The following is a 13348-nucleotide window of genomic DNA, read 5'->3' on the forward strand; positions in this document are numbered from 1 at the left end:
CATTAAAGAGCTTCTCATGAAGCCATATTGGCCTCTTACTATTCTTCCTGTCTTTCCTTAGCATCAGGATAGTCTGCAATTGTGCTTTTAAATATGGTCACTTTGACAAAGTACCTGCTCTCCTGAACTCCTTCATCCCTTAGATTTTCTTCCCATGGGACCTTAGTTCTCTCTGTTTGATAAAGTCTGCTTTTTTGAAGTTCATTTTCCTTATTCTGTTGCTCTGACTCCTTCCTTTCCTCAGAACCATGAAATCAATCATTTCCAAATTGCCTTCCACCTTCAGATTCACAAACAATTATTTCCTGTTGGTCAAGTCTAAAAACAGCTGCGCCCTGGTTTCTTCCTCCACTTTCTGAAACAGAAAGTCGTCCCCAACTTGGTGAGAACCAAGATGTTTTAGAAAAAAAACCTACCCCAAGTGCATTGTGAAGGCAATTTTGAAGCATTTATGAGCCACAAATTAAAAAAAAACAAAAAAAAAACTCTGACATGAAATATCCAGAGAGGAGGATGACACCATCAAAAGCAGGGAAATCACCCCAAATCTTCCAATAATTTGGTGACATTTATAGTCCTCCAGCCCATTTCTGTTTTGAAACTTAGAAGACTCAGAGAGCTAAATACAAGAAAAACAATCTAACTTCCACATTACATGATGAAAGGTAATCAAATGAGTAAGGAGGGAGGAGTCTGATGTCATCTGAGGGCAAGTATGCGATAGTGACACAGGATGTCTACTCAGAACAGGGAGGAAAGATCATGCAATGACTGATGCAAACCAGCAGGAATTCTTTTGTCCGGGAGTTTTCTTAAGTTTGAACAAGGTTTAAAGATTGTTCTGTGGAGCTTGCAAGCTGTGGAGGGATGCACCCGGATCCTCTTCGGAAACAACTCCCATCTACCTCTTTAGACCAGGCCACTTTCCCCCCCCCCCCCCCCAACATATTTATTTAGTGCCACTGACAAAACTAAAATACATCATACCAGCCAGTGCTGCTGAGAACAAAGGTATATTTAGGCCTGGACAGAAGCCTACTATGGATTTTAAGTCTGCTCCGAGAACATTTAACAGTATAAGTGGAACTGTGTATGTATAAGAAATTGCAGCGTAATCATGTCTGTAAGAACAAGAAAAGATACAGTAACTAAAAAGCTAGAAAAGACCAGTCTGAACTGAAACTAACCCTGTATTGACAGGAGGAGAATTATATGGAAATAAGAGACTAATACACATGTGACATTGCACTCTATATGATTTTATAAAAACATGCTAATGAGTGTGAATATAACGTAACTGGAATATGCTTCACACAAAAGGTCTCTTGTAAGATATCATTACAAAGCTTATAATCCACTGAGTGTGAACATCCTATTTGTATAAATGTATCACTCTTGTATCTGAAACTAGAAATATGAAATACAACTCTGATGTCCTATTGTAGTTATGCACAGTGTGGGCCATTAATGGTGGTTTGGAATCTTAATGGCTCCCATGAACCAGGACAATTGATTGTAGATGGCTCTGTTTTACTTGTAAGTCTTCCTGTATATCTGTGGGCTGGCAAGTGGGTAATGAAGTCTTACAGTGACATGTGATCATGCCACCTGAACTGGAATCCATCTTTAACCGGTGCTTTTCCATTGAGAAGGAGGGGTGGGAACCCAGAAGGACAAAGGATTCCCACCTTATGCAAAAGAAATATAAGTGGGTGGAAGAGAACAAATGGGGTGACCATCATGAGAAATCCCCTAGCTACCACCTGAGCTGGAACAAGGGCTGTACCGGGGAAAGGATTGGGCCCAGACTAGGAAGACATCCAGTCTGTGAAAGAAACTTACTGAAACATCTCTGAGGCTGAGATGTTATCTGTATTTAGTTTTATTATTGTACTAGACTTAGACTTGTGTGTTTTATTTTATTTTGCTTGGTAATCCACTTTGTTCTGTCTGTTACTACTTGGAACCACTTAAATCCCACTTTCTGTATTTAATAAAATCACTTTTTACTTATTAATGAACCCAGAGTATGCATTAATACCGGGGGGGGGGGGAAGAGGGGGAACAGCTATGCATCTCTTTCTACCAGTGTTATAGAGGGCGAACAGTTTATGAGTTTACCCTGTATAAGCATCTGAGTGTTAAAGACAGGAACACTTCTTAAGTTGCTTTCAGTTAAGTCTGTAGCTTTGGGGCATGTGGTTCAGACCCTGAGTCTGTGTTGGAGCAGACTGGCACGTCTGGCTCAGCAAGACAGGGTGCTGGAGTCCCAAGCTGGCAGGGAAAGCAGGGGCAGAAGTAGTCTTGGCACATCAGTTGGCAGCCCCAAGGGAGTTTCTGTGATCCAACCCATCACAATATGTATAAGAAAAGATAACAAAAAGTTATAAGTTTGTGTAACAAAGGGATGTTGACATTGCATTATCCGGTGTTGGAGGTGACTGTGATAAGATCCTCCTAATGAGCTTCCCGCTTGTAAGTAATTTATCACTACTCAGTGTCTTGTCTTAATAAATATTTGTTAGATCCAGCCGCTGAGTACGTGAACCTCAGTCCAACAAGTTCATCAGTACAACTTAATATAACTCACCGGCTGTGACCCAGGCCACTTGCAAGCTAATCCCCCTCCAAAAATTCTTTCAATTTTTAAATGCCTAGGAACAAAGATGAGCTTTGCAACATGTCCTGAAGGTTATCAAAGTCAGACTGAGAAAAATGGGAGAAATACCAAGTCCTTGAGCTTTGATGGAGAATGACCTGCCAGCAACTCTTATTTATAGCAATAGGGCTCCAGCTCAATCTGCTTTGCCAATTCCTCATGCCATTCTGCCACAGTTGAAGAGAGATGGTAACCCAGGTAGGTAGGTCCTAAACCATTTTAGGGCTTTATAGATCAAATCAACATTCTAAATTAAACTTCACCTGAAAATCAGCTGTCACACAAAATTTGATTAATATCCTTATGGTTATACACTCCACTATGTGGTGGGTTGCCACATTCTGCATTAGCTTGTTTCCAGATACTTTAAGGTATAACTCCACATAGATTCAGTGGATTAATTTAGCACACAGCTTCTAGCTCAGTAATTAAACTCCCTCTCACACTGGTCACCACCCCAGATAGCCTTATTTATCATAGAATCATAGAATATCAGGGTTGGAAGGGACCCCAGAAGGTCATCTAGTCCAACCCCCTGCTCAAAGCAGGACCAATTCCCAGCTAAATCATCCCAGCCAGGGCTTTGTCAAGCCTGACCTTAAAAACCTCTAAGGAAGGAGATTCTACCACCTCCCTAGGTAACGCATTCCAGTGTTTCACCACCCTCTTAGTGAAAAAGTTTTTTCTAATATCCAATCTAAACCTCCCCCACTGCAACTTGAGACCATTACTCCTCGTTCTGTCATCTGCTACCATTGAGAACAGTCTAGAGCCATCCTCTTTGGAACCCCCTTTCAGGTAGTTGAAAGCAGCTATCAAATCCCCCCTCATTCTTCTCTTCTGCAGGCTAAACAATCCCAGCTCCCTCAGCCTCTCCTCATAACTCATGTGTTCCAGTCCCCTAATCATTTTTGTTGCCCTTCGCTGGACTCTCTCCAATTTATCCACATCCTTCTTGAAGTGTGGGGCCCAAAACTGGACACAGTACTCCAGATGAGGCCTCACCAATGTCGAATAGAGGGGAACGATCACGTCCCTCGATCTGCTCGCTATGCCCCTACTTATACATCCCAAAATGCCATTGGCCTTCTTGGCAACAAGGGCACACTGCTGACTCATATCCAGCTTCTCGTCCACTGTCACCCCTAGGTCCTTTTCTGCAGAACTGCTGCCTAGCCATTCGGTCCCTAGTCTGTAGCTGTGCATTGGGTTCTTCCGTCCTAAGTGCAGGACCCTGCACTTATCCCTATTGAACCTCATCAGATTCCTTTTGGCCCAATCTTCCAATTGGTCTAGGTCCTTCTGTATCCTATCCCTCCCCTCCAGCGTATCTACCACTCCTCCCAGTTTAGTATCATCCGCAAATTTGCTGAGAGTGCAATCCACACCATCCTCCAGATCATTTATGAAGATATTGAATAAAACCGGCCCCAGGACCGACCCTTGGGGCACTCCACTTGATACCGGCTGCCAACTAGACATGGAGCCATTGATCACTACCCGTTGAGCCCGACAATTTAGCCAGCTTTCTACCCACCTTATAGTGCATTCATCCAGCCCATACTTCCTTAACTTGCTGACAAGAATACTATGGGAGACCGTGTCAAAAGCTTTGCTAAAGTCAAGAAACAATACATCCACTGCTTTCCCTTCATCCACAGAACCAGTAATCTCATCATAAAAGGCGATTAGATTAGTCAGGCATGACCTTCCCTTGGTGAATCCATGCTGGCTGTTCCTGATCACTTTCCTCTCATGCAAGTGCTTCAGGATTGATTCTTTGAGGACCTGCTCCATGATTTTTCCAGGGACTGAGGTGAGGCTGACTGGCCTGTAGTTCCCAGGATCTTCCTTCTTCCCTTTTTTAAAGATTGGCACTACATTAGCCTTTTTCCAGTCATCCGGGACTTCCCCGGTTCGCCACGAGTTTTCAAAGATAATGGCCAATGGCTCTGCAATCACAGCCGCCAATTCCTTCAGCACTCTCGGATGCAACTCATCCGGCCCCATGGACTTGTGCACGTCCAGCTTTTCTAAATAGTCCCTAACCACCTCTATCTCCACAGAGGGCTGGCCATCTCTTCCGCATTTTGTGATGCCCAGCGCAGCAGTCTGGGAGCTGACCTTGTTAGTGAAAACAGAGGCAAAAAAAGCATTGAGTACATTAGCTTTTTCCACATCCTCTGTCACTAGGTTGCCTCCCTCATTCAGTAAGGGGCCCACACATTCCTTGGCTTTCTTCTTGTTGCCAACATACCTGAAGAAACCCTTCTTGTTACTCTTGACATCTCTGGCTAGCTGCAGCTCCAGGTGCGATTTGGCCCTCCTGATAACATTCCTACATGCCCGAGCAATATTTTTATACTCTTCCCTGGTCATATGTCCAACCTTCCACTTCTTGTAAGCTTCTTTTTTATGTTTAAGATCCGCTAGGATTTCACCATTAAGCCAAGTTGGTCGCCTGCCATATTTACTATTCTTTCGACTCATCGGGATGGTTTGTCCCTGTAACCTCAACAGGGATTCCTTGAAATACAGCCAGCTCTCCTGGACTCCTTTCCCCTTCAAGTTAGTTCCCCAGGGGATCCTGGCCATCCGTTCCCTGAGGGAGTCGAAGTCTGCTTTCCTGAAGTCCAGGGTCCGTATCCTGCTGCTTACCTTTGTTCCCTGCGTCAGGATCCTGAACTCAACCAACTCATGGTCACTGCCTCCCAGATTCCCATCCACTTTTGCTTCCCCCACTAATTCTACCCGGTTTGTGAGCAGCAGGTCAAGAAAAGCACCCCCCCTAGTTGGCTCCTCTAGCACTTGCGCCAGGAAATTGTCCCCTACGCTTTCCAAAAACTTCCTGGATTGTCTATGCACCGCTGTATTGCTCTCCCAGCAGATATCAGGAAAATTAAAGTCACCCATGAGAATCAGGGCATGCGATCTAGTAGCTTCCGTGAGCTGCCGGAAGAAAGCCTCATCCACCTCATCCCCCTGGTCCGGTGGTCTATAGCAGACTCCCACCACTACATCACTCTTGTTGCACACACTTCTATCCATCCATCTTAATTTGACTGAATGCAACATGAGGGTGGGTGAGCCTAAGAGGACACCCATCCCTTCTGTCAACTCCCATACAAGCTCTCCATCCCTAACCTTACCACCTCCAGGCCTTATCCCCATCTATATCCCTACCACCACCCACTCTAGGCCTGACCAAAGCAAGTCAGAACAGGGAGTACTAGAACTGAAATGGAACATTATGGAGGCATTAGCAAGCAGCTGTCATAGTGACGCTCCCCCACTTGTGTCTCAAAGGTCCCAAACTCTTTGAGAGCTCGGGGAATTACAATTAAGTATCTTCAGAGATAGTGAAGGCCACAACCAAAAGCATTCACTGAAATAATTCAGGAAAATGAAAGAAAAACAGTAAGGTTTAGTGCTAGAGTAGGGGAAGGTACTTGCTTTTCTTAAAAAAAGAAAATATTTTAAAAATGACGTTTGCCAATCATGGAAAAATACCAAAATAACATTACCACCATTCATGAGCACTACTTTTAAGAAGTCATCATATCTTATTCAAATCAAAATTAGAGGCAACAAAAATTTGCAAAGGAAGATGATTCCTCCTACAAAATGAAGTATTTTAGAAAAATACATAATCTGCCAATGAGTTATTCTGACATTCCAGTATCCTAACAAGGTTTTTTATAGTTTGTATTATTGTCTCAACAAATTTAAAAATCATATTACACAAAGTAACAGAAATTGGTTAAAATTTAACACATTAGAGGTTTCTAATTTAATCCATTTACAAGTTTTCCCTCAGATATTATACTTTCCTTGTTACAAGAACCTGTCTCCCATTTTACTTTACAGGCTCTTGGTAAATTTTCTCCATCCATGATCATAAATGCAGCATTTGTAAGACCGTTTGATATAGATTATTGATTAATAAGACATCTGATACCTAGGCTCAATCAGTTTATTAAACAACAAGAGATCAGCACAAATACCAAAAAGCAAAGATTAATACAACTCACCCTTCTGATGGCAGATTCACACTTTAGTCTATTCCAAACTGGTTAAAATTTTGTGGGTTTTTATATCCTACTTGTTTACCTTTTTTGCGGTTTGTGGTTTACCCATAAAATACATCTTAAGCCATCAGGTTATTTTGTTCTTTGCAGTTAGAACATCTTATGTAACTGCAAAAATGGGTGATGGCCTAGATCAGAAGTCCCCAAAGTGTTGGGTGCAGCTGCCGGCCCCCAACCGCAGCCCGGTTGCAACCCTGCTACTGCCCCTCGCCCCCAGCCTCGGCCTGTGGCTGCAGCTCGGGCCCTGGCCTCAGTCCCATCCCTGCAGCCCCCGTCTCAGCTCCCTTACCCCTGTTTATGTTCCCCACCCTGGCTTCGGGGAGGGTCAGGGAGGTGCAGCCCTCAAAAGTTTGGGGACCGCTGGCCTGGATATATTTCCATTCCATAACCAATACAAAGTTCATCTGCTAGTAACTGCAATTCTCTCTCTTGGCATGACTACATAAAGCTTCAGGGAACTTTGGTCTACATACTAACAGTTCTATTAGTATAACTACACAAATCTTCAATCCGTCTGGCCTACGTGCTAACACACTGATGATTACTCACTTATGTTTCACTAAAACAATATGATGCTTCTTAAGAGGCATCTGTGTAATTAAAGCATTTAGGTGTTTCCCCCTCCCTACTAGTTATTTCAGGTCCATTTAATCCTTGGAACAATGGGATGTCCAAAGATGCTTTTACTCATCAGAGCTAGCCAATTTCCTGGTGCTTGTGAGATCCTGTCGAGTATAGAGGGCAATTTGATTGGAAGAAGGAAATGGGTGGAGAGGAACAGCCAGTTTGAGACACCTCCCAATGCCAGGGAGACAAAGAAATAAGTTTAGTGGCTCATGGGTTTTATCTGTGATTGTACAGTATTCAGTTGAGCATTTATCCTGTGAGGCAAGTCAGCTGCAGCCTGGGAATCCTGAAAAGAGCATGGAAGGCCTTTAAAGACTCAAAAATGGGGTGCATAAAGAAAATACTGATTTCAGAGTAGCAGCCGTGTTAGTCTGTATCTGCAAAAAGAAAAGGATTACTTGTGGCACGTTAGAGACTAACAAATTTATTTGAGCATAAGCTTTCGTGAGCTACAGCTCACTTCATTGGATGCATGCAGTGGAAAATACAGGAGGGAGATTTTATATACACAGAGAACATGAAACAGTGGGTGTTACCATACACACTGTAATGAGAGTGATCAGGTAAGGTGAGCTATTACTAGCAGGAGAGAAAAAAACCTTTTGTAGTGATAATCAAGGTGGGCCATTTCCAGCAGTTGATAAGAACTTGTGAGGAACAGTAGGGGGAAAAATAAACATGGGGAAATAGTTTTACTTTGTGTAATGACACATCCACTCCAAGTCTTTATTCAAGCCTAATTTAATAGTGTCTAGTTTGCAAATTAATTCTAATTCAGCAGTCTCTCGTTGGAGTCTGTTTTTCAAGTTTTTTTGTTGTAATATTGCGACTTTTAGGTCTGTAATTGAGTGACCAGAGAGATTGAAGTGTTCTCCGACTGGTTTTTGAATGTTACAATTCTTGACATCTGATTTGTGTCCATTTATTCTTTTACGTAGAGACTGTCCAGTTTGGCCAATGTACATGGCAGAGGGGCATTGCTGGCACATGATGGCATATATCGCATTGGTAGATGTGCAGGTGAACAAGCTTTTGTTAGTGTGGCTGATGTGATTAGGCCCTATGATGGTGTCCCCTGAATAGATATGTGGACCCAATTGGCAACGGGCTTTGTTACAAGGATAGGTTTCTGGCTTAGTGTTTTTGTTGTGTGGTGTGTGCCATTGTTTCATGTTCTGTGTATATAAAATCTCCCTCCTGTATTTTCCACTCCATGCATCCGATGAAATGAGCTGTAGCTCACGAAAGCTTATGCTCAAATAAATTGGTTCGTCTCTAAGGTGCCACAAGTACGCCTTTTCTTTTTTTTAAAGAAAATACTGACACTTAGAGAATGGAAGAAAAAAAGTTGTATATTGAAAGACTTATCTGATTCTGAAGTTCAGGAACTATAGGTCTTCCTGACTGACTTTCATCTCTAAGGTGCCACAAGTACTCCTTTTCTTTTTGCGGATACAGACTAACACGGCTGCTACTCTGAAACCTGATACCTATATGAAACAGAGAGATGTATTAGATCAAGTACAGCATTAGCACTCTCATAGTTTTGTCTTTTAAATAAAGGGGCTTAATTGGTCACTCGTTTTTAGAGTGTGTGTTCTCAGAATAGCTTCAGGGATAGAACCTACTGCAAGGCATAAAGGAGCAACTAGCTTGCCAAGATTAACATCCTTTTGGCATGGTCATAAATATAAAGGGAAGACTAACCACCTTTAAATCCCTCCTGGCCAGAGGAAAAACCCTTTCACCTGTAAAGGGTTAAGAAGCTAAAGATAACCTCACTGGCACCTGACCAAAATGACCAATGAGGAGACAAGATACTTTCAAAGCTGGAGGGGGGCAGGGGGGGAACAAAGGTTTCTCTCTCTCTCTCTCTGTGCGGCTTTTGCCAGGACCAGAGCAGGAATGCAGGTCAGAACTCCTAGGAAAGGGTTAATAAGCAATCAAGTTAGATATACATTAGATTCTGTTTGGTTTAAATGGCTGATAAAATAAGTTGTGCTGAATGGAATGTATATTCCTGTTTTTGTATCTTTTTGTAACTTAAGGTTTAGCCTAGAGGGATTCTCTGTGTTTTGAATCTGATTACCTGTAAGGTATTTACCATCCTGATTTTACAGAGGTGATTCTTTTACTTTTCTTTAATTAAAATTCTTAAGGACCTGATTGCTTTTTCATTGTTCTTAAGATCCAAGGGTTTGGGTCTATGTTCACCTATGCAAATTGGTGAGGATTTATATCAAGCCTTCACAAGGCAAGGAGGTGCAGGGCTTGGGGGGATTTTGGGGGGGAAAGACGTTTCCAAGTGGGCTCTTTCCCAGTTATATTTGTTAGACGCTTGGTGGTGGCAGCAATAAAGTCCAGGGACAAAAGGTAAAATAGTTTGTACCTTGGGGAAGTTTTAACCTAAGCTGGTAAAAATAAGCTTAGGGGTTTTTTTCATGCAGGTCCCCACATCTGTACCCTAGAGTTCAGAGTGGGGAAGGAACCTTGACAGGCATGAACCCCTGAATGTCCTGTACTCACTCCATGTGATTTCTGATGCACAAATCTGCTCTTATTTTATTTTTAAACGTTCACTGTCACTGTGTAAGCTTTTCTATGGTTTTCCCATGCTTCTGCCATATTGTCACCAGACTAGTCTTCTTTACAATGATGACCCATCAACATACCACCTCCCCACATGCGGAAAGAAGGTGCCTTTTTTTTTTTTAAACTGTGCCCAGATGGTTAAGTAACTCAGGCTCTGGCAGAACAAAGATATAAAGTGAATTCCAAAGAAAAGGACCCCTCATAGAAAAACCATTTATCCTATTTGTTGCTGCCACTCTCTCTCAGGTGCTTACATTGAATGCCACATCGCAATATTGCATGCAAGAAAAGGCAGCCTTAGATTAAACAGGAAACTCAGCCATGTAGTATTGTGGAAGAGAAGAAGAAGAAACTAAAACCCAAATTGCATATAGTTAGCTATTATTCCAGTCCTAGTACAGAACTTTGGGGCACTCCACTGTTTCCTTTTTGCCAACCTGAATATTGACCATTTATTCCTATGTATTCTTCCGTGTCTCTTTGCCAGTCCTTGACATTACTTTTCTGTTAGCCTTAATATTTCATAGTTTTATCTTTGATTATTATTTCAATCAATTTTTCTCGCACACTGATCTGTAATTCCCAGAATCACTCCTTCAGTTTGTTTTAAAATAAAGACTGGCATATTTGCTACCATTCAGTTTTCATAGATTATAAAGACAGAAGGGACCACAGTGATAATTTAATCTGATTTCCTGTATAATATAGGCCATAGGACTTCCCTGAATTATTGTTTGAACTAGAGCATGTCTTTTAGACAAACATCCAATCCTGGCTTAGAAAAACCACCACAACCCTGGTTAAATTATTCCAATAGTTAGATACCCTCACTGTTAATAATAGGCACCTTATTTTCCATCAGAATTTCTTGAGCTTCAATTTTCAACCAGGGTATCTTGTTATAAAGTTATTTGGCACAGTACCATATCCCATGTGAAAAACAGACTGAAACAGGAGGTGGAGCTCTCACTGGACTGGCTGAGGAGAGGAAATTCTTCCTTGTCTTTTAATGGGATAAGGGGAAAGCGTGCTCCCTCCTTATTTTAAGCACAGACTACATCCATTCTTGTTTTCCTAGATTTTCTTCTTTAAACACACATATCCAATTTGTACAACATTATGCACACGAGTCTCATTGTTCTGTCTTATGCTATGGAAGAGTTTATTAGTACAGACCTTTTAAAACAAGTTGAGAGAAATAATACATGCAATTCTGAAACATAAGATTAAAGCATAACTGAGCATTAAAAGTAATCTTCCTTACATTGTCATTAACCTGTTTTGACAGTGATATTTTATTCTTATTAGCAATACAGGAAGTAACCTAATGGAATACCCTAACAAAATCCACACCACAGTGGGTAACTTGCATGAACCTCTCTGGACTGACTCTTGCAACGGATTTCAGCAAATCACCCTAAAGGACTCCATTGAATCTGCAAATAAATAGCACGAACATAGAACTTTCAGTGATTTAAAACACTGAACTGAATCTACTCTTTAGCTGTGTAATAGAGAAATAAAATCCTGACAAAGGTCTAAGATGGAGTAAGTTAAAGGGTTTCCGACATAGATCATTATTCCTACACTGACAGTTTTGTAAGTAAAGCAAGACAACAGTAATGCAGATTTTAGGCAGTTTTCTCCCTTACATGTAATGTCTGCTGTTGAGACAACATACGTATAGGCTCAGAGAGGCAGTAACTGCAGGCCTTCTGTGCATCATTAGTGCCTGATCGCTGTCAGAATTTTTCAAGAAAGATACCTCTGCTGTTTGACCTGTCAGAGCAGATGAAGGAAATCCAAAGCCCTCAGCCATAATATAGCAGCAACACAAAACAAATGGAGAGCTCTTCAGCTGGTGAATTTCCCCCCCCCCCCCCGACTCAGCCTTCAGCATGAACCGTTCCCACACCTATTTGCAAAACCCAAACAAATAATAATCAACCCTACCACACATAACCCAGATAAAGATAATGGGGGTTGAACTCTGAATTCATGAAGGCACCCCTTTTGTTTTCCTTATCCCCTGAAACAAACTACAGATCTATAGCACAGACTGCTAAAGGGCAGTGAAAAAGACTTCTGAGGTTGCTCTCCATGTGTCAGAATACACTAGCAAGTAACAATACCATCCCCAGAAGATGATGCAAGGAGGAAAACTTCCTTGGCTGGGAAACTGGGAGCAGGAAGTGTGCGGGGGAGGGAGAGAAGAGACACATGGTTAGGTATCATTCATAGAAACAACTTGCAAGAGATAAAGAGGATGAGCTCGGTTCACTTCTCTTGTCTGGGCTAGGCCAGAGAATGGGTTACTGAAAAATTCAGTTGCTGACATTCACTTTTTTAGAAAAAAAAAAAAAAAAAAAAAAAACCACACCGGTGCAGTCTCCCCTTTCGCCTAACCCCCCTTGCTGTTGCTGGGCCCAGCCCCTTACAGAAGGGGGAGCCCGGCCCACACCATTCCCCAACAAAAGACTGTCCAAGCGGTCGGTGTTAATTATTCGGGACACGCAGAATCCACCCCCTGGAGCTTTTACTGCCCAAACAATTCACTGAGGTAAAGCGGGTCACGTGACGCACGGATTCTCCCCGTTTCCCCTCAAGAGCTGTGGGACTGGGGGAGACCCCAGCCCTGCCCCCCCGCCCCGGCTAGGGACTCTCTGCTGTGGCCCCTGAACTCCCAGGTCACGGGAGCTCCGCGCCCAGCACCTCCAGCCCCCGAACCGGTCACCCCCCGCATGATCTCGGCCGCCTGTCCCGTCACCCTCTTCACCCCACCCCTCCGGACTCGACCACGGTCCCCGCCCCCCGGTCTGCGCCGCCTGCCGCGCTCCCCGACCCGCACACGGCTGGGGCGGCCCGACGCAAGGGAGCGGAGATCAGCGCACGCGGGTGCTGTAGGACCAACCCCGGCAGGGCCGGTGAGCGGCTCCCGCGGGCGGCGAACCGCGCCCCCGGCTAACGGCGCAAGGTCTCTACCCGCACGAGTCCTAAGAGGGACACGCCCCCCGGCTGCTGCCTGCCTGGAGCTGACCCGGGCAGAGGCTCCTTCAGGCGGGCACCATCCCGCCTCGCCCTCACCGGCCCGTCTACAGCAGCCATGGCACCGGCAGCCCGGCGCGAAGGTACCTGCCCCTGGCGCCCCCCACCTCTTGCGCCCGGCGGGGCGGGGCTCGGCTTGGCTGCTCCCTCCTCTCCAGAGCCCCGGAGGGAACCAGCCGCCTACACGCCCCAGCAGCCTGTGGGCTTGCGATGGGCAGGAACCAGCTCCAAGGCTGCTGGGGCCTGTAGTCTGGGGAGCAGACGGGCGCCTCGCATTAGAAAGGACTGAAGACGCCTGGCCCGACCCAACATCAGGCTGGCTCTAGATGGGGTCCGC

At 44.0% G+C, this 13348-nt stretch overlaps 1 long non-coding RNA gene across 1 annotated transcript in view; it reads right to left on the reverse strand.

The window, feature by feature from the left end:
* The window catches only part of LOC311525878, a 32167-nt gene extending 19029 nt beyond the window's left edge, over positions 1–13138 (reverse strand). Inside the window, exon 1 of the long non-coding RNA XR_014712881.1 lies at positions 12949–13138. This is a non-coding gene — a long non-coding RNA (uncharacterized lncRNA). The remainder of the gene's footprint in view (positions 1–12948) is intronic.
* Positions 13139–13348: the final 210 nt, after the last annotated feature.

The sequence above is a fragment of the Lepidochelys olivacea genome (assembly GCF_965140295.1).
Source record: "Lepidochelys olivacea isolate rLepOli2 genome assembly, chromosome: 9".
Taxonomy (NCBI): domain Eukaryota; kingdom Metazoa; phylum Chordata; order Testudines; family Cheloniidae; genus Lepidochelys; species Lepidochelys olivacea.